General features: G+C 43.3%; 1 protein-coding gene across 2 annotated transcripts in view; it reads right to left on the minus strand.

The window, feature by feature from the left end:
* Window positions 1-731: 731 nt before the first annotated feature.
* The window catches only part of CRCP (CGRP receptor component), a 95,145-nt gene continuing 75,602 nt past the window's right edge, over window positions 732-20,274 (minus strand). Inside the window, exon 7 of one of the 2 annotated variants that reach the window (XR_003003193.1) lies at window positions 732-2,423. The gene's annotated coding sequence lies outside the window, so the exon portion shown is untranslated. Of the gene's footprint in view, window positions 2,424-15,378; window positions 15,679-20,274 lie in introns of those variants that run through there. The other variant, XR_003003192.1, reaches the window with a different exon arrangement.

The following is a 20,274-nucleotide window of genomic DNA, read 5'->3' on the forward strand; positions in this document are numbered from 1 at the left end:
TCTCTGTAGTTCACAAAGCTGTTTTTTTTTTTACTTTATTTTGACATTTTTTAAACTAGAAAAAAATTGGTGAGAATAGTACAATTAACTCCAACATACGTACCCTTACCAAGTGACTGTTGATTCATCAATTGCTAATATTTGCTACAATTGTTTTAATATCTCTCTCTATCCATCTAGCTAGCTAGCTATAATTATCATTATTTTCAGTTATTGAACCATTTGAGAATAAATTACAGACATTGTGTCTTGTGTCGCTTTACCCCTAAATACTTCACTGGTACCTCCTAAATATAAGGACATTCTCTTGTACTATGATCCAATGAAGGAAATTTAACATTCATATGATGCTATTTACTATCTACATATACAGTCCCTATTCAAATTTCCCCAATTGTCCCAATTATGTCCTTCACAACCATTTTTTTCGTTCTCATTGTCTACTGAAAAACATGTACAACCTAAACGATGAGAATTATGTTTTATTTGGAGGACTTTTTTTTATTTAATATTTATTTATTTATTTGGCTGTGCTGGGTCTTCATCGCAGCATGCAGGATCTTTTAGTTGCGGCCTGTGGGATCTAGTTCCCTGACCAGGGATTGAACCCAGGCCCCCTGCATTGGGAGTGCGGAGTCTTAGCTACTGGACCGCCAGGAAAGTCCCTCGGAGGACTTTCTGAGCACTCAAGCCTGGGAGTAGCCTCGCAGATGGCTCTGAGGGACAGCTCCAAAGAGGTCAGGGAGGATCCAGGGTATACAGGCGTTTAGCAACAAAGACCTGGTAGCTGGCATATCAAAAGATTACTGTTGGCAGACCCTCCTGGTCTTGCCGGCTGTTCCCTTGCGGTGTACTTAATAAATCTCGCTTTCCACACTCAAAAAAAAAAAAACAAAAAACCTGTTAATTAAAGAAAACAACCAGACATCTGAAGGTAATGAATTTAGTGCTTTTCTACATATGGGAAGATGCAAGAGTCTGGGCTCACTGAAATCATTCCTTTGATAGGCGCCTTTATCCAGGGCCAGTATCCAGTTCTTTCCCATCCTGAGTTCCCACAGGGCTCACCCTTGGGGGTGCCTGTAATGTGATGGCTTGATGGCTGCAGCATCCTTTGTTTAGTGATAGGGCAGGTGACATTTTTGATTCACATCATCTATGTGTTGCATTTAGTTGTATCACTTTAGTCTCTTACAGTATCGAACAGTTTCTCCCTCTTTCATTCTTAAGGCATATTAGTTATTTGTAAAATAGCCTTTGACTTGACTTTGCTGTCTCAGGTTATGCATTTGGGGGGGCAGGAAGGCCCCGAGAGTGAGGCTGTGCCTTTCACAGCACATGGCAGCAGGAGGCACACACGAGGTCAGTTTGTCCCATTATTGGTGACGTTGACTTTGATGATCTGGTTAAGGTGGTATCTGCCGGGTTTCTCCACTGAGAAGTTACAGTTTTTCCTTTTGTAATTATAAGCAATCTGCTGAAATGACTTAGCATTTCAGAGACTGTGAAAATATCCTGCTCCCTGTCTCATGATGATTCTTGCCTGGCTCTGATGTGCCTGCCAATCATTCAAGGAAAGTGGAGCTGGCCGGCGGCCCGGAGCTGAGGCTCTGGACATCACAGAACCGGGATGGGCAGAGAAGGAAAAGCACTGGGGACAGGAAACTGTGTGGACAGCAGGGCAGGCAGTCTGAGTGCTAATGCTGGGAGCTGAGCTGCAGCTCACTGAGGTGTGCGTGGCAGTCACACCACACCAGGCACCTCAGGGCAGCCTCAAGGGTACTGGCCCCTTCACCAGAATCATGACCTGGAGAGGAGCCAGTCTGCAGGAAGCAGGAAGACCATCCTTTCCTCCTTATTCCCTGGTGGCCCCTAGTGCTCAGTGGGGTGGAGGGGGGAATGCCTTAGAAGCATTATTTCCAGAATATTTCCAGGGGGCCCCCAGCGAATCTGAAGGGTTCCAGACCTCTGGGCCTGGCCTGGCCTTCCCAGCCAGGCTCCCTCACAGCCCCCTGCCTGTTTGCTCCACTCCTTACAAATATCTGCTCTGCTGTTGTACACAACCCTGGGCTGGCAGTCACGGTGGAAAGTAAGGGGTGCACACCCACAGGACACACACAGCCTGGGACAAACTGGCCACGAGTTCTTGTGTGCTGGACAGAAGGTGTATTCATTTTCTGTGGCTGCCGTAACGAATGACTACAAATGGGGGACTTAACACAAAAGGAATCTATTCTCTTACGGTTCTGAAGGTCAGAAGTCTGAAATCGAGGCGTCAGCAGGGCCGGGCTCTTTCTGCAGGCTCCAGGGGAGAATCTTTCCTCGCGTCTTCCAGCTTCTAGTGGCTGCTAGCAATCCTTGGCTTCCTTGGCCGTATCCTCCAGTTTCTGCCACTGTGGTCACATGGCCTCCTCTTCCTCTCTCTTATAAGAAAACTTGTCATTGGATTTGAGGCAGGATCCTAGGGACATCTAGACAATCCCAGATGATCTCATAGTGAGATCCTTAACTTATTTACATCAGCAAAGAGCCTTTTTCCACATAAGGTCACACTCACAGTTTCTGGGAGTTAGTACATATCTTTTGGGGGCCACCAGTCAACTTGCCATGGAAGGAATTCATGTATGCTCTCGTGTATATGTTAGTTTTCCACATATTTCTCTAACAAATTCTATACTGATGATTAGGGGTAATTAAAATAGTCCCTGGGCTTCCCTGGTGGCGCAGTGGTTGAGAGTCCGCCTGCCGATGCAGGGGACACGGGTTCGTGCCCCGGTCCGGGAGGATCCCACATGCCGCGGAGCGGCTGGGCCCGTGGGCCATGGCTGCTGGGCCTGCGCGTCCGGAGCCTGTGCTCCGCACCGGGAGAGGCCACAGCGGTGAGAGGCCCGCCTACCGCAAAAAAAAAAAAAATTAATTAATTAATTAATTAATTAACTAATTAATTAAATAGTCCCTGATGGCTATTTGGGGCCTACCCAAGTATTTCTGTCCTCCCCCTGCCACACATACACACACACACACACACACACACACGCACATGCACAAAATAACATATCTACACAGAGATGTTTACACATTGTACCCAGGTCCTTGTACAGAAATCTGCATGTATGCTGTATTCATTCATTTGACACATGTTTATTGAGTGCCCACCACGTGCCAGGCCCTGTGCAGGCACTGGAAACACAGCAGTGAACAAGGCAGCAAGCCCACACCTTGTTTACACTCAGATAAAATATTTACACACACACACACACACACACACACACACACAAAGAGCATAATACGGATGCAGAATCTGCAGGGCTTTTCCATGCCCAGGGCTCCCAGAAGGGCTGAAGTCAGCAATTCTAGGCCACAGGCAGCAGGGGAATGTGAAGGCCCTTAATGCAAATAAAGTCACCAGCAAAGTCATTTTTAAAACAACAAATCCTTGATTAAGTGAAACATTTGTGGGCAGGGGTGAACCCCATTCCCCAAAGAGCAAATCTCTGCACTGCTGTGGAGGGGCTCAGAGTTCTGGGGTGTGAGATGCAGGAGTCTGAGCAAAGGGACCAGTTGGGCCTTGAACAGCCAGAGAGGCCTGAACACACGCACATGCTGGATTTGAGGTTGGCTCAAAGGACAAGGTGGGCAGGGCCACTTGGAGGGGAAAGAGCCTGATCACAGGAGGCACAGCCAGAAGCTGGGGGTCAGCCGTTGGCAATGATGTGCCGGATAAGGTGAGACTGATGACTATATCCTGGCATTATCTATCAAAACCGGCACTCACATCAGTGCAGGGGACGTGTGAAGTGGCGAGCTGGCTAGGCTGATTTACAGACTCCAAAATTCCCTTTCCAGTATGTTCCAGTTAGGGTGGGCTACCAGCGATACTCTCTCATGCGAGTCAGAGGATGGAAGGAAGGCAGCACCTACTGTATAGCACACAGTTTCTCCCCGCTATTCACTTAATTGTTCTTCTTTACCCCCTGGATCTTCCTTTCTGTGTGCCTGTGAACAAGCTTCTGGCTGTGCCTTTGGAGCTCTAGCCTGCTTTTGACCTTCCCTTCCTTTATTTAGTGAAAACTGTGAGTAGTATGCTGATAGTTTTTCCTTCTTTCTAACATTTTTTTAAAATGTCACATCTTGAGTGAGTAAGAAGTGGATCATTTCTAGACCAGAGCTTCAGAACAGACCACTATCTTGGCTCTTCTCAGCCCTTTGTATTTTCATATAAATTTAGAATTAGCTTGTCAAGTTCTATTAAAAAACATGTTGAGAAACAGACTCACGAACATAGAAAACAAACTTATGGTTACCGAAGGGGAAATGGGGAGGGGGAGGGATAAATTAGGAGTTTGGGATTAACAGATATACACTACTGTATATAAAATAGATAACCAACAAGGACCTACTGTATAGCACAGGGAATTATATTCAGTATCTTGTAATAACCTATAATGGAAAAGAGTTGGAAAAAGAATATATATACGTGTGTGTGTGTGTGTGTGTGTGGGTATATATACACACACGTATGTGTAACTGAATCACTTTGCTGTAAACCTGAAACTAACACAACATTGTAAATCAACTATACTTGAATAAAAAGTCTGTTTTGAAAAAAAAAGAGAGAGAAATTAAAGACCTAAATAAATAGAATATAATCATTTAAAGATTATAAATACATAAATAAATTTTACAAAATAAATAAAAATGAAACAAAACAAATAACCAAAAAAAGAAAAAAAACATGTTGAGATTTTGATAAGGATATGTATAATCTAGAAATCAATTTGGGGAGAACTGATCCTTAAAATATTGTTTTCCAATCTATGAACATGGCATATTTCTCCAGCCTCAGACATAGATCAATGAATACAAAAGAAGACATCAAAATGGTGGGATTGTTGGCTCAGTGGACACCCCACAGGAATGACTGGCTGGCACTGCTCGCCTTTTAGTTGCTGCCCTTGCTCCTTGCTTCCTGCTTCCAGGCTGCCAGGTTTTCATGTGACCTTGTCCACTGCCAACAGCTGATTGGCTCAAGGGAAGGCACCTGCCTCAAGCTGATCCAATGAATGCCTTCTCCCAGATTTTTTGAACCAGAGACTGATAGAGAATTGAAACAGGCTCTTGTTGGTGTCTGAGGTTGTAAAAATATAAAATTTAGGAGCTCTCTACAATCACGTTTCAGATGATCTGGACTGAAGGATTGGAGGAAGATGCACTGCTGAGAAAAAAGAGTGAAGCTCAGAGAGGCATAGAAACAAGACAGAGAGGCTGGTGGTGTTTGAGTCTCCGACTCCATATAGTTTCTGAGGCCCAGTTGCATTCTTGCTCCTGGGTTCCAAGACACCCATGTTCCAAGAGATCCATTGGTTCCAAGGGTCCAGTGTTCCTTAAAGATAAATTCATTTTCAGGCTTAAGCTATTTTGAGTTTCTACCACTCACAACCAAGAGTCCTACCTAATGCAGTTGGGTAGACTGAAAATGGGTATTCTCAAACAGATTCCAGGTAAGTGAGCCTCGGCACCTGGCCTTAACAGGCTCACAATTTGGACTGCAGTCTGGTGCCCTTAGAGAGAACCTTCTCTAGCACAGGCCAGCACTCTTTTCCCTTCCTCTGCAGGAATTTTGCTGCCTCTCTTGGGATAATTAATCAGAGGTGATCGCCCTTATCCTCCTTTTTACACAGGATTTATCTATTCTAAGCACTTGTCTTATTTTTATGTGTGGATGGCAAACTTTGGTTAGAATTTAATTACCATATTTGTCACTATGATCACCCAGATGATCACTCGAGGGCTGTTACAGGCCCAACTGGCAAGTGTCCCATAGGTCAAGATATCAAGACGCCCCCAAAATAAGATGCAAGCTCCAGATGGGACTTCAAGAGAAATACTAAAAGTCTTCACCACTTCTGCCACTCTTGATAATGACCCTATTCACCATGAGGCAGGGGTTGTTATAGTGATAGGAGAGTCAGGCTCTGAGTTTTCAGGAGATTGGAGGGAAGAATTTTGGAGATACGGTGCTGCAGGGAAAGGGTTTATCCTATATATACAGACAGTCCTCAACTTTGCTAAATTCAAGACTTAAACAGTCTACACATTCATACATTTCATACACTATACACGGACAGACCTAATGCACTTTTCAAAGCCTGAATTTGCACTTTTATCTCTCATCTGACTCTGGATGATTTCAGGCTAACTCCTGGGGGTGCTGCGTAGCTGCCAAGAGTCCCATTTCAGCATCACCAGTTGTCATCATTCTCAGGATAGCAACTGATGTCATTATTTAAATATTTAATTGAAGAGAAAAATACTATACAAATGACAGTGCTGGTCAGTGATAAGAAACAAAGGTCTCATGAACTTAACCCAGTTGAGACAGAAGTGGGGATGAACTTTCTAAATCAAGATTATATTATTTTTGTTAAAAACAAGACAACAGGCCCAAAATGGAGTCACTTATACTAAGCCCCATGACACCTAAGTGAGACTTAATAATTATAGTTTTGGGGACTTCCCTGGTGGTGCAGTGGTTAAGAATCCCCCTGCCAATGCAGGGGACACGGGTTCGAGCCCTGGTCCAGGAAGATCCCACATGCTGTGGAGCAACTAAGCCCGTGTGCCACAACTACTGAGCCCACGTGCTGCAACTACTGAAGCCTGCACGCTCTAGGGCCCGCATGCCACAACTACTGAGCCCACGTGCTGCAACTACTGAAGCCTGCGCACCTAGAGCCCATGTTCTGCAACAAGAAAAGCCGCCGCAATGAGAAGCCTGTGCACTGCAATGAAGACCCAACACAGCCAAAAATAAATAAATTATAAACTTATTAGAAAATAATAATAATTATTATAGTTTTGGCGTTTCCTGGAAATCGAATCTTAATCAGTCAATGAGGAATTACCTGGTCAGTGAGGTAATCTGCCTGATAGACCCCTTCTCTCCCCTAAAGAAAGGTGACCTTGCTGAAACCAATCCACTTTTTGCTAGTTTAACTTCCTTACCCGCTTCCTTCTGCCAGTAAGTCTTTTATTCAGTACAGCTCCTGGGAGCTCCTTTCTATCTGCTAGATGGGATGCTGCCCGATTCAGGAATCATTGAATAAAGCCAATAAGATCTTTAACATTTCCTCAGTTGAATTTCTTAACACTCTGTAACATAAATATCTCTGCAACTGTCAATCTATATCTAGATGATGATAGAGAGATGACAGATACACAGATAGATGATAGATAGGGAACTATTCTCTGAGACTTATAGAACCTTTAATCAATGATGTCTGGGTCGGATTCTCTGGGAGAAAAAGGATCCAGACCTCAAGGACTGAGGATGGGGACTCTAGAATTTCTGAACCGATGAGTTAAAATAGCTTGGGAATGTGCTGTCTGTTGGGGAATAGCCACATAAGAACACATTTTACTCATTAATGCTGATGCAGGCCAGACTGCTTTCCAAGAAAGCCCGCCCTGTCACTTTTTCCAGCCACTCTTGTCCGAGGACACAGAGGAAATTAAGAGAGCCTGGGTATTCTTGGGAGGAATGCCATGCCTGAGCTTGGTGGCCAGAGCTTCAGCAGGGGTGTGTGCAATGCAGGAAGTGACGACAGAAAGAGCAGCTCCCGGGGTCCTCCAGGCAAGAGAAGGGGATTCGGCAACTGGCGACTCCCAGAGACAACAGTTCCCCAGGTTTGGAGGCCTGAGAAGATTCCACTCCAGAATTCAAGTATGACCCTATTTCCCCTGTGCTTCTGAAACATGGCCAGAGCTCACTTGGTAGCCAATTATTCTCTTTCAAGAGATTCTGCAACTTGGATAGTTGATTTGGAAGGAAGCAGCTAAGTACCCAGTAAAGTTAGCGCAGGGGACCTTAACTGAGAACACATCACCTGGAGAGACGTCTCAAAAGTCATAGGCCCTGAACCCACTGAATCAGAAATCTGGGGCCTAGACCCATGTAGTTTGGGGAAGGTTGTGGAGATTCTAATGCAAGCCCCGAGTTAAGGGCCAGTGCAAGAGAATACTGTGCCAGTAAAGTATCGATATTTTTTTTTCTTTTTATGTTAAAAATGTCAGTTTCGGGACTTCCCTGGCAGTCCAGTGGTTAAGACTCCACACTTCCACTGCAGGAGGCACGGATGTGATCCCTGGTCCGGGAACTAAGATCCCGCATGCCGCTGTGTACTAGACCAGGCTTCCCGTTTTAATGAGCACACAAATCACACATCTTGTTCAAGTGCGGATTCTGATCCCGCAGGTCTAGGGTGGGGGCCTGACAATTTACATTTCTAACAAGTTCCCAGATGCTTATGGTACTGGTCCATGGTACTGGTCCATGGTCCACACTTTGAGTAGCACGGGGGCTGGGTCAGTGGTTCTTAACCCGGGGCGATTTTGTCATCAACACCCCCAGGGGACATCTGGCAGTGAGAAATGTCTGGATACGTTTTTTGCTTGTCAACTGGTGTTAACCACCTAGCTGGTAGAGGCCAGGGACACTGCTAAACATCCTACAGTGCATGGACAGTGCCCACAGCAAAGAATTATCCAACCAAATTGTCTGTGGCTCTGAGGCTGAGGAACCCTGGGCTAAAACCAAATACAGAATTTATAAGGTTTCTGAAAAGTAGTTACTTTAGTCTTAACTCTTTGCCCCGTCAAAGGTCTAAAAAGGTTGGCAATTGGATTTAAGGAGGAAAATTTGGGGAGAGAATTTTCTAGAAGGAGAGGTGTGTTTGCTTCACATCTAGTGACAGAAGAAAAGGATTCCTCGGAGAACTCACCCAAGTACCCAAGCCTCAAAGATCTGGCTTTAAACATTCCACAAATCCGAAACCAACTCACAGCAGTAGTGCTCAAATAAGAACTTTCCCGTTTCCCTTTTCTCTCTTCCCTTTTTTGTATTCCATGTCCAAGCTAGCTACACAAAAGTTAACTACTCGGACTCCATTCCCCACTTCAGGCTTCCCACCTGGGTCCCAGATTACAGTCTTCACCCTGAGAATCCTCTCACCTCTTCTTAAGTCCCACCAGGTTTTCGGGGCCTCACTGAAACACTTTCCTTGACCATCCTAGCCTGGGGTGGTCTGGCTTTTTTTTTTCTGTTTTTTCTAGATTTGCTGTCACAGCACTCTATGTATGCCCCTGTGACCACAGTTCTCTTCACATTGTATTCTTTAAAAAAAAAACAACAGCTTTATAGAGATGTAATTCACATTCCATAGAATTCACCCATTTAAAGCATACCATTCAATGGTTTTTAGTATATTCAGATATACGCGCAACCATCACCATAGTCGATTTTAGAACAACTTCAGCACCTCCAAAAACTAAATCCTGTACCTTTAATTATTACCCCTCATCCTCCATCTCCCTCTAGTCCTAAGCAAACATTAATCTACTCTCTCTCTCTATAAATTTCCCTATTATAGACATTTCATACAAATGGAATAATATAATATATGGTCTTTTGTAACCGGCTCCTTTCACTTAGCATAATGTTTTCAAGGTTTATCCATGTTGTAGCACGTATCAGCACTGCATTCCTTTTTATGGCCAAATAACATTTCATTGTATGGGTATGCTACATTTTGTTTATCCATTCCTCACTTGATGGACATTTGGGTTGTTTCCACCTTTTAGCTATTGTGAATAATGCTGCTGTGACATTTGTGTACAAGTTTTTGTGTGGACATATGTCTTCATTTCTCATGGGGATGTATGTAGGAGTGGAATTGCTGGGTCATATGGTAACCCTATGTTCAGTCATTTCAGGACCTGCCAGACTGTTTTCCACGTAGCTGCACCATTTCACACTGCCACCTGCAGTGTCTGAGGTTTCCACTTTCTCCACATCCTCATCAACACTCATGTGTTTTTCTGATTAGTCATCTTGGTCATATGAAGTGGTATCTCATTGTGGTTTTGATTTGCATTTCCCTGGTGGCTAATGATGTTGAACATCTTTTCACGTGCCCTTGGGCCATTTGTATTTCTTCCTTGGAGAAAAGTCTATTCAGATCCTTTTTTGCCTATATTTTAATTGGATTATTTGTTTGTTTGTTTTTATTATCATTGCACTGTAAGAATTCTTTATATATTCTGCAGACAAGTCACTTATCAGACATAACATTTGCAAATATTTTCTTCCATTCTGTGGGTTATCTTTTCATTTTCTTGATAGGGAGCAAAGATAGCCCATAGAGGAATCGTATGTTGGGCAAAAATATCCAGGTCCTAGTGTCCCTGTCATACGTATCATGGTCTGGGGCTGCCCAGTAAGACCCTGGCCTCAGTGTGAAAGCTGAGGCAGATCGTGAGATGCAGACAGCTGGAGGCTGTCAGCTACCTGCACACCTGGCAGCTGAAGGACACGTTCTTTCTTGAGGGAGATCCAACTATCACATCTCCATGGCTCCCAGCGCCTTTTGTTTTTAAAAGGATAATCCCATAAAATATATTTCCTTTCTCTTTTTTTTTTCTTTTTTTCAGAAGCAAGATAAGGAGAGGCAGTGTTTCTTCAGATAAAAACAGAGTCCTCAGCCTGGGTCCTGCAAGCCAAGAGTGTCTGTAATGTGCCTTGGTGGTGTTCCCGGGATGAAGCAGTGTACCCAAGGGAGTAGCTCCGAGTGGCCCAGGGAGGCCAGATGCTAAACAGACCTGGAGTCCCAAACGTACCAAAGACCCTTGAGCACAGGTCCCTTGGAGCAGAATGTTTGAGAAACCTGTAGGCCTGGATTGTGGGTGAAGACGGAAGAAGACAGACAGACAGAACCAGCGTCAAGGGTGAAGCCAGGTTCTCTCTTAGGTGAGTGAGCCTGGCCTGGGGCCTGTGCTGTGGTGGGTAAAAGAGCCCCCACTTAAACAAGACACCATTTCCTGCCTCCTTTCCCACTGCTTCCCCTTATGTCTTCTCATCCAATTCTTGCCTAGTTTCATATCAATACACTATTCTGTGAATTCATGGGGGTCACTGTGATCCCCCTTCAGAAATGAAGATCCCCTTTCAGGAATGAAGCACAAATTACCTCAGAGCGACCCCCATGGATAAGCCTCAGCCACCTTCAAGAATAGTAGCCTCAGCTGAGGAGAGCCACCTTACCCAAGGTCACATCCTCACCTCAGGCAGCCCTCATCTAAGGACTGACTGACATCAGAGGATAACAGTCAGGCCCTCTCACTCCACCTCCCACTTCAAACCAGCTCTGAAGGTTTGTTCCAGCCTCAGCTAGAAGCAGCTCAGGCTCGGGGCTTCCCTGGTGGTGCCGAGGTTAAGAATCCGCCTGCCAATGCAGGGACACGGGTTCAATTCCTGGTCCAGGAAGATCCCACATGCCACGGAGCAACTAAGCCCGTGTGCCACAACTACTGAGCCTGCGCTCTAGAGCCTGCGAGCCACAACTACTGAGCCCACGTGCCACAGCTACTGAAGCCTGTGTGCCTAGAGCCCATGCTCCACAAGAGAAGCCACCGCAATGAGAAGCCCACGCACCGCAACGAAGAGTAGCCCCCACTCTCCGCAACTAGAGAAAGCCTGCGGACAGCAACGAAGACCCAACGCCACCAAAAATAAAAAATAAATAAACAAATAAATTTGTAAAAAAGAAGGAGCTCAGGCTCTAACAGAAACATCAGGAGATCCTGGCTACCCCTTCTCTCACTCCATCCTGCTCCACATCAAAGGAATCCCCCATCAGCATAGTTCTCCAGTCTCACGGCTTAGATTGGAATAGTCCATCCAAAGCTCTGGGTGAAGCCAAAAGTCACAATACATAGACGCTTAGAGCAGAAGTCTGTTCAAGGGGATGCTGAACACAAGAACCGGACTAGATGCTATTTGTGGTGCTCTGCAGATCCAGCCACACAGGAGTGGGTGAGGAGGAAGAGAGAAACATGCCACTCAGACTGTATTGCACTTCTCAGGTTGCTCTTCTGGAAAATTCAGCCCCAGGAAAGCAACCAGCTGTCTAGCTGTAAATCAATTTCAGTTATTTCTTCCTTTCCTCCCTCACTTCCTCTCCCTTTCTCTTTCTTTCTCTCTTCCTCCCTCACACCTTTCCTTCCTTCTCATTCTTTCTTTCTCTCTCTCTCTCTCTCTCTTTCTTTCCATTCTTCAAACAATTTTTTCCAAAGATAAAAAAAAAAATACTTATTACAAACACCTCCGAATGCACAACAAAGTACTAAAATGGAAAGACAACTACCAATCAGAGATAATCACTAGTAACATTCTGACAGCTCCTTCTGGCCTTATTAACATACAGTTCTTAAAAATCATAGATGAGGGGGGCTTCCCTGGTGGTGCAGTGGTTGACAGTCTGCCTGCCGATGCAGGGGACACGGGTTCGTGCCCCGGTCCGAGAGGATCCCACGTGCTGCGGAGCGGCTGGGCCCGTGAGACATGGCCGTTGAGCCTGCGCGTCCGGAGCCTGTGCTCCGCGACCGGAGAGGCCACAACAGTGAGAGGCCCGCGTACCGCCAAAAAAAAAAAAATCATAGATGAGGGACTTCCCTGGCAGTCCAGGGGTTAAGACTCTGCACTTCCACTGCAGGGGGCGCAGTTTCGATCTCTGGTCGGGATCCCGCATGCCACATGGCACGGCCAGAAAAAAAAAAAAAAATCATAGATGAGGGACTTCCCTGGCAGTCCAGGGGTTAAGACTCTGCACTTCCACTGCAGGGGGCGCAGTTTCGATCTCTGGTCGGGATCCCGCATGCCACATGGCACGGCCAGAAAAAAAAAAAAAAAAAAAAAAAAAAGATGAGAACATATTTGAGGTAGACTCTTGCAGCAAAGGATTCCCTCTATCCAAGCCCTTGTCTGATGCCCTCCCACACTGACTCTGGGCTTGGTCATCCTGACTGGCTCTGGCTAACGTTGATGTAAAGGCCTGGGTCTAAGTCCTTTTTCCCCTATATATAAATACAAATATATATATACATATTACATATATATATATGACAAGTATACCCCAAATATTTATTCTCATCTGGGATCACACACTATTACAGGTTTTTTTTTTTTTTGGCCGTGCCATGCGGCATCAATGTGGCATTGGTGCTGGTGCAGTAGTGGTCACAGTTGGTTTACATCCCTAGCATCAGTGCCGATGGGCTCAGTGCCCAGCAGTGGGAAGACTGGTTCCCTCATTAGGTCAGTTCTGCAACGTGTCTGGGCACTGTTCCTCGGAGCTCAGTGCCAAGGAGTTCTGAGAGTTCCCCAATGCTGACTGATAAATACCTTTTCTGTGCAGACAAGCTAGAGTGTGTTCTGATGTAACTGAGAATCTTGAATGACACACTGGGAAAAACTAAATTAGGGAAGAGATGTATCCAGAATGAATTGTATGTATGGTCTGGAGTCTAGACGGACCTTGATATTTAACGTGTGGTCCATGTGGACCAGTAGCACCAGCAGCACCTGGGAATTTGTTAGAAATACTTAATCTTACCTCTACTTCAGTTTTGCTGAATCCAAATTTTCATTATAACAAGATCCCCAGGGGATTCGTAAACACAGACTGAGAAGCACCGGTCTAGCAATTCCCAATGCTGCTGCACTTTAAAATCACTTGGGTACCATTTTAAACATTGATGTCCATTTACATCCTACATGACAACAATTGATTCAGGAAAGAGTCATCAGTGGAGCCAAAACCACGGGGCAAAATGTTGTTGGGGAATAGGTTTTCCCACACAGCTCAAAGAATTTCCCCACAGATGACTTACTAGTTATAAAGGGGGGGAAATGACCTTTACGGCAGAGAAATCTGGCAGACACTAGGCAAACAAGTGACACAACTTAACATCACAAATAATTAGTCAAAGTGACAGCATAAGCTTCCTGATAAGAACACGATATCACCTATGTAGAATTTCTGCCAAAAAATGATTAACCTGAATCTCATACTGCGGTGGCAAAAAACAGACAAATCCAAATTGACAATCTTTAGAACAGCTGCTCAGACTCTTCAAAAACTCGTCAAAGGGCTTCCCTGGTGGCGCAGTGGTTAAGAGTCCGCCTGCCGATGCAGGGGACACGGGTTCGTGCCCCGTTCCGGGAAGATCCCACATGCCGTGGAGTGGCTGGGCCCGTGAGCCATGGCCGCTGAGCCTGCGCGTCCGGAGCCTGTGCTCCGCAATGGAACCTTGTCACAAAGTTTCACGGGAGTCTAAAAAGACTGAGAACTGTTCTAGATTAAAGGCAACTAAAGAGACATGATAACTAAATGCACTGTATAATCTCTAATTACATACTGACTTGAGGGAGAAAAGGCTATAAAGGACATTTTCAGGACAATTTTGGGGAAATCTGAATATTAGTAGAATTGTATCAATGTTAAATGCTCCAGGTGTGATAATTATAATGTGGTTTGTGAAATTAATTTTCTTAAACTCAGCTAAAATTGGAGTTGGGACAGGCCTGTAGGGGTAGCTCTCATGACCGCCATGCATCATCAATTGCTCCAAACAGGAAGAGACCTCACCTACACCTCCCACCGGAAGGTGCCTCTACACTACTATCCAGCAGGGAGAAGAAGACATCTCTCTGCCCCATGACAGCCCAGCTAATCAAAGACTAGCAGCCCAACCAATGAGAAGCCACCATACTTTGGACTCCCAGCTTCCTCCAATGGATTCTTTGGTTATCACAGACCCTCTCAACTCCCCACTTTTCCCCATAAAAGCAAGTTCCCCTTCCTTGTTCTCTGGATTTGCCTATGGTGTGCTGTAGTTCACACGTTCCAAATTGGAATTCTTCTGCTATCCCTAAATAAACTCACTTTTGCTGGTAAAATAGCTGGCTATTATGTTACTAACGTTGACATATTTGGTGTCAGAAGTGGGGTCCAAAGGAGGTGGACCTGAGAGATGATGGCTCCAGAACTGAATGAGGTACCTGAACCAAGCCCTTTATGCTCATTGCTTCCGTGGGTCACCACCTGCTTTCAGTTTGGAGTCTCATCTTGGTTTCCAAGCTCCACTCTTTTTGCATTTTGAGCTCTCGGACTTCATTTGGGATCTGGAAAGGTTTTGTTCTTTCTGGCTCAAGGCTTCATCCTTGGTGAGTACTCAGTTGCTTTCTGGAGCATGGCAGTGAGGTCCTCTTTTGGGGACCAAGCTAACTGGGATATAAGATTTTGTTTTAGTCCTTTTGGAATCTGGGTTAGGACTCTAGCAACTTTCTTGGGTTTCCAGGAGAACTTAAGAAATTGAGACCCTGGCCATCTAAACGCTCTGAGGGCAGCCCTCCTTTGGGAACTCCAGCTGGTTTCATGTTTAAAAACTATGGGCTCCCCACATGCACATTTTTTAACTAAGTGGGCTGAGGAAACTAAAGGTAATTCAGAATTACAGTGGCCATTATGGGTAGTTTTCAGTCTTCCCAAACTCATTTCTTTTTTATAAGACTAAATTGGAGGTCCATGGTTTTAAAATTAAACAAAACAAATGGTATATTTATTTTTATTGGTACCTGGAGGCTTCCAAATACACACAAAACTCTAAAATTACCTGTTTGCAAGATACCGTTTCTAAATTGGCAGAAACAACTGAAAAACTAGAAAAGAACAAAATGACTAGGACTTCCTTGGTGTTCCAGTGGTTAAGACTCTGGGCTTCCAATGCGCGGGGTGTGGGTTTGGTGCCTGGTTGGGGAGCTAAGATCCCACATCCCACATGCTGCACAGTATGGTCCAAAAAAAAAGAGAGAAAAGAACAAAATGACTTCTGAAACCTCATACTTCTTGTGTTCCCCTCCCCCAGGTTCTTTGTCTCAGGGGCCATCTTGTGTGTCTTCTCTGCCCCCTTTGTCTCAGACTCCACCTTGTGCTCTGGCCCCACCCCCGATGCCACTTTCCTCTTTCCTCTGGGAAAAGCAGCCCCTTTAAAATCGAACCCTCTGAGGATCCAAATGCTAAACCCCTAGTTACTGTTTCTAAGTTATCTGGAGCAAATAAACAACTAGAAGGAAGGATTTAAATATCAACTGCCCTAGATTTTTGATAATAGGAGAAAAGTTGCTTTCTGTTTGTCTGTCTGTTGAAGCTTTCTGGTAAGTCACCCCACCCTGTTCAAAAGGGGGAACCTTGTTTTAAATAAGTCCAGGGCTTCACTGGTGGTGCAGTGGTTGAGAGTCTGCCTGCCGATGCAGGGGACACGGACACCCTTAAAAGAGAGAAGTCCAAACTCTTAGGGAGACAATAAAATGCATTCTTTGATTGGTATGCAGAAGCTTCTAAAAGACAAATTGACTCCACCCATAAACAGCTCTAAAAGTATTCTTACAGCATGCCAGAGACACAATTTGGATCTAACTATTCTTTTGAGTTTGTATCTGAGACATGGCTAAAATTTAAAACAAACCTAGAAGGTCCCTGTTTGCATCTGTCTGTATTTTCATTTGTGTCTATGTGTATATATGTGTTATAGATGTGTGGGTTTTGTTTTTTCCTTTTCTACCTGTAGATGGTATTGCTAAAATTAATTTATAAAAGAGCTCTATTTAATTGGTTTAAAAACAAACAAGCACTTATATGAGTTAAAATATAACAGAGACTGGACCAGGTGCTTTTCAGGTTTACATGATCTGAGATTAATGTTGGTGAATGAAAGCTAGTTTGGGATTTAATTAAAATAGGCATATCTTTGGAGTTATCAACACTGAAAATAATGCAGGCGTACCATTTTTATTCTACCTGAGCTTACTGGTCAGATAAGTTCATGTTATCTTTGTTACAAAATTTGTCAGCAAGAAAAATAACTTGGTATGATAAAAAGTTTTGTGAGTGATCTAAACATGACTGTTGAAAACAAGTATATTGGATGTGAATGAGATAAAGGTTTATAAGTAATGCTTTTAGGTAGCTTCCCCAAATCTTTTTGGTAACTTGGAATCTTACAGTTTTGCTATGTTAAATGATGGGTAATCATTAAATATCTACATCATTCCCAAGTAAGATAAAATACTGAAACATTACTAAAAATGGGTTCATTCACTTTGGGCTTCCTTTACAAAGGAATTAAAGATAGTTGGATCTATTGGTAAGCATGCCATATTTTGGAAATTTTACTGTGGGGAAAATATGCTTTTAGGAATTATGAAATGTATGCAGAAATCTGTCAATAACAGACTGTTCTAGTGAAGTTACTAGGAATAATAAGGGAAAATAACTCTGTATGCAAGGAAAGAAGGATATGTGCTTTTGGCATTAAAAGGTATGAGGAATGGAAATTTTGTTGAGGGAAAGAAAGTAATTTTGTCCTAAAATAAGGCTGATTGTTTCAGAATAGGAAAGAGGAAAGACAGGACAAAGCTAAATGGAAATAGTAAGTTGTAGAAGATTTGTAGAAAAAGAATCTTTGAAAAAAGAAACTTTATGTGTGGTCAAGCTGGTGAAGATTATAAAGGTTATGAGACTAAGCTTTAAAATCAGTGGTGTACTTATATAAAACTAAAACAATTTTCTTTCATTTGCTAAAAGAACAAGATTTTCTTGGAATATTGATCTATTCCTGACAAAAAATTGTGAAAGGTTTTTCCTTACCTTTAAGTAATCAGCTTAGAAAACAGAGATTTCTATTTTACCAAAGTTATTTCCTGTGCTTCATGTTGTCTTAGTCAAGTCTCTGATTAGTTAAGAAAACGGAATCTTCTCAATATTAAAAGAGCTAAGTCTCCCTTACAACTATGTAACATTTTCTATTTGTCTTTGAAATCTCTGTTACTTTGATCAAATAGATAATTAAGTATCATTTTATAATGATCTGTGGTCCTGTTTGTTAAGTTCTGTACCTATTGCTTGTTGAACCTTTGCAAAAATGACATGCCTAATAAAATGAGCTAGTTCAGCACTTTGAGGTAATTTCTAGCACTTACAACCCTGACTAAATATGGACTTTAAACAAGAAATGCCTGAGAGTTCTTCCTACCACCTTTCCTTGTTACTCAAATAGAGACTCAAGAGGTTTCTGATTTGTGTACTTCCCTCCCACATGGGATATAACAACCAGGGAAGATCCTTCCTGGCACCGAGGGACAAACCACTACGTGCAGAGATCCTGACTCTTGATCAGCAATGCTTTCCAGGAAAGATTTTGATCAAAAGGGGGAAATGTGGAAACAATTAAAGAAACCTCAGCTAAAACTGGAGTTGGGGCAGGCCTGTAGGGGAAGCTCTCATGCCACACCACGCATCATTGACTGCTCCAAACAGGAAGAGATATATACCTACATCTCTGACAGGAAGATGCCTCTACTTTACTATCCAGCACAAGAAGAAAACTTCTCTCCACCCATGACAACCCAGGCAATTAGAGACTGTAGTAGCCCAACCTGTGAGAACACTCCATACTTTGGCCTACCAGCTTCCTCCAATGGACTCTTTGGTTATCACAAGCCCTTCACAATTCCCTGCTTTTCCCTATAAAAGCAAGTCTCCCTTCCTTATTCTCTGGACTTGCCTATTGTCCACCATGGTTCACATATCCCAAATTTCAATTCCTCTGCTATTCCCAAATAAACTCACTTTTGCTAGTAAAATAACTGGCTATTATATTTAAATTAGAGTTGACAGGTTATGTATAAGAGTACACTTATTCTTAGGAAATACATACTGAAATATATAAAGTGTCATGATATCTACACTTTATTTTAAATAGTTTAGGGGAAAAATCCATATATAAAAGAGAGAGAAATAAAAACAAAAGTTACAAAATGCCAAATGTTAACATTTGGTAAACTTAGGTCAAGGGTCAGCACATTTCTTCTGTGAAGGGCCAGACAGTAAATATGTTAGGCATTACCGTCTCTGTTGCAATACTCAACTCTGCTATTTTAGTGTGAAAGCAGCCATATGTAAACAAACAAGCAATAAAACACGATATGGGAAATCATGTACTAATTTTATCTCATTAAGATTAGAAAACAACCATTTCAAAAATTTCCTTCTCTGAAAGGACATGCACCAAAATGTTACCAATGATGACTCCTGAAGGAGCAGGGAGTTGGTGAAAGGGAACTTTATGTTTTACTTTATATATTTTTGTATTGTTTAAATGTTCAAAAGAATGCTTTGGGTTTTTTCTCTTTTTTTTTTTTTCATTAAGTTGCTTCTTGGAATAGTCAGCTTTTGCTACAGTAACAAACAACCCCAAATCTCAGTGGCTTATAACAACAAATATTTGTTTCTCATGTTACAGGAGGGCTGAGGATAGCCTGCACGTTGGATCTGTGTACTTTCTCACTCTGGGACCCAGCCCAAAGGAACAGACCTATCTGAAACACACTTTTCTCATAGCAGAGGGCAAAATCACTAGAGACCAAGCCAAACTATGCAATTTTTTGCTTTTAAAGTTTCTGCTCAGACATTATATGAGTCATTCCTGCTCACTTGCCAAAAGCCATAAGAAGTAACATGGCCAAACCTCACAATGGACCGCTTAGCAAGAAGGCATATATAATCACCTTACAGGGAAGGGAAGGAGTAATGGTGAAACAATTATATATCCTACTATACGTCTGTTGAATTAATTAAATCTACTTGGAGGAAATATATATTTTTTGTTCTTATATATTTTTTTTCTATTGACTCTTTTTTTTTCTTTTTTTTTTTTTTTGCAGTACGCGGGCCTCTCTCACTGCTGTGGCCTCTCCCGTTGCGGAGCACAGGCTCCGGATGTGCAGGCTCAGCAGCCGTGGCTCACGGGCCTAGTCGCTCCACAGCATGTGGGATCTTCCCGGACCGGGGCACGAACCCGTATCCCCTGCATCGGCAGGTGGACTCTCAACCACTGCGCCACCAGGGAAGTCCTTCTTTTCATTTTTTAATTCCCTATTTGAAGACAGAGACAGAAGAGTTCTCAGCAATGCTTTTCAAACTATGGGTGCTAACCCATTAGTGAGTCATGAGATTGCGTGGAGGCATAATCAACATATTTGTTTAAAAGGACAGACTAGAATACAATAGAAGAGAAAATTATAAGAGAACATTGTACATGGTAAAGATAAGGACTGTTTCATAAAACTTTGGTTTCAGTTACATATATATGTATATATGTCCATATGCTGATATAAACTGTATATTTTGCTGTGAGTTTTAGTTAAAAAAAATTTTTTTAAGCCTTGACCCAGAGGACAGGACAGATTGAGAGACTGACTGCTCCCCATTCCCATTTGGACTCAAGGATGCTGACACCAAGGATGAGGCTAACACTAAGGACCACAGGAAAGCCGAGAAGAACTTGGGGCACAAAGCCAGAAATGAACCAAGACATAAA

This window comes from Neophocaena asiaeorientalis, unplaced genomic scaffold (assembly GCF_003031525.2).
Source record: "Neophocaena asiaeorientalis asiaeorientalis breed wild unplaced genomic scaffold, Neophocaena_asiaeorientalis_V1.1 scaffold91, whole genome shotgun sequence".
NCBI lineage: Eukaryota > Metazoa > Chordata > Mammalia > Artiodactyla > Phocoenidae > Neophocaena > Neophocaena asiaeorientalis.